Raw genomic sequence first — 2018 nt, 5'->3', positions numbered from 1 at the left:
AAAAATTTCAGACCTCTAACGTGAATTCATTATGGTGCAGGTGTCCCACTGCGTTGACGCAAATGAGAAAATTTATCTTACCACATAGAGCATGAACTTCTCCGCTTGTGTATTAAGAATTCCGAGTGAAGCCGCGTTAAAATTGACATCAAACGGTATCTTGTTCCCTCCAAAACCAACCAACAACTCCCTAAAAACTAAAAACACAAACGCATACAATTTCTTACTTGAGAAGCAGTTCAAACTGAGATAGACCACTTTGCGACCAGAAAAGTAACAAAGATAAACACTAAAACAGTAAAACAATTCATTTCATTATAAGTATGCAGTAATTGTAATAAGGATTTTTCTGAGATTGCATTATCATCACCTATCTGGGAAGTGTCATTTGCTGTAAATGTTCCAGTCATGTTACATTATAGAAATAGACCATGAACGTGTATATATGACGCTGATTTACAAACTTTTCAGCAGACAACGAATGCTTGGTATTATTCAAGAGACGAAATGTCATTACATGTCAACAAAAAAAAGGAAAAATGGTCTTAATCGAAGCCACTACTTATTTCAAATCCTTACACAATATAAGAGACTAGTTTTGTGTACATATTGTATTAAAAAAAAAAAGAATAACTGAATGTGTAAATGACAACATTTTAGCGCAAAATGTTATGTAAACGTCTAATGAGGATTATTTTTGTCTGGTCACATTGTGTGTGTGTGTGTGTGTGTGTGTGTTTTGTTTTGTGTTGATTTTGCACATAGAGCAAAAGATATTGCACTGCCCGGGAATCGAACCCGGGTCGCAAGAATGGGAATCTTGCATGATACCACTACACCAGCAGTGCTTCGTCCATTCTTCATTAAAAACAATATGTACACTTATGAGAGCGTAAGTGTTTGAATCTAACCCACTCCCATTTTTTTTCAAAATTCTTGAGGAACGTGAATACGTATGTAACTTTACATCATCTCAAAATGTCGCGAGTCCTGGAGAAATAGGTAATGCAATATCATTACAAAGAATTCATCATTTTCATTATCGGCGCAGAGAGGTAACTGCATATCCCTTTATACAAAAACATGGATGCAAACATACATTTGTGTCTTATTTCCATACGTAGCTGCTATGCATGGAAATATATGCCACGTCAACATGATTAGTAACAGCTACAAAGGCTTGTGATCATTCCATTCATTCCGCTTTCCAGCACCGGACTATACGCCCCTCCCATCTCCCCCCCCCCCCCCCCCGTAATCAAGTCGCTTAGTGTCTTTTTTCCCCCATGAACCAGAGTTAAAACATCTAGTCTTGTAAAAACAGGTAAACATTGGTCAGCAGCTAATATGTCCTAGCAGAGAGAGAGAAAGAAAGAGAGAGAGAGAGAAGAGTCCCATTCAAATAATCAAACAACTCAAGCAATCGTAAAAAGGCTGATTTACGAAGTAGCGTATTCCAAGCAGTACGGGTCTTTAAAATGAAACGATGTTACTTCATGCGATTCTGCCCTAAATCTACATTGTCCCCAGGCACAACATCCAGGCGGTGAGTACAATAACGAAGGAAATATTCCTCCATCTTTCTCCGCTTATCTGATGAGAGTGAATCATGCTTCTTCTTCTCGTGTTTTCTTCTGCTCTTTCTTTTCGTTCGTCTCTTCACCATCGTGTATGTGTGTGTGTATGTGCGTGTGTGTTGTGTGTGTTGTATGCTTTGTGTGTGTGTGTGTGCGTGTGTGTGTGTGTGTGTGTCGACACAGCTTTCCAAAATTGTTTAAATCGCAACAAAATTAGCCCAATTCTTCTTCATTCCTCAAATAGAATTTAACCATTACCATCACCTACACGCTAGATTCCTTTACACTCGATCCGATTCTGTCCCAATGATTGTTCTCACAGCAGTTATGATTGTTGGGACGTGCTTCGAGCGCTACACAAATATAAGTTGATGGGACTGGTCGCCTCGCTGATGATATTAAATTCGAGGTTATCGGAAATCAATGGGTGAGACGATATAC

General features: G+C 38.8%; 1 non-coding gene across 1 annotated transcript; it reads right to left on the bottom strand.

The window, feature by feature from the left end:
* Positions 1-777: 777 nt before the first annotated feature.
* Positions 778-848, bottom strand: Trnag-ccc (transfer RNA glycine (anticodon CCC)). Its single transcript has one exon. It is a non-coding gene; the product is annotated as a tRNA-Gly (tRNA).
* Between the last annotated feature and the right edge of the window lie 1170 nt (positions 849-2018).

This window comes from Diadema setosum, chromosome 9 (assembly GCF_964275005.1).
Source record: "Diadema setosum chromosome 9, eeDiaSeto1, whole genome shotgun sequence".
In the NCBI taxonomy this organism is placed as follows: domain Eukaryota; kingdom Metazoa; phylum Echinodermata; class Echinoidea; order Diadematoida; family Diadematidae; genus Diadema; species Diadema setosum.
This window is presented reverse-complemented; position numbering and strand designations above follow the sequence as displayed.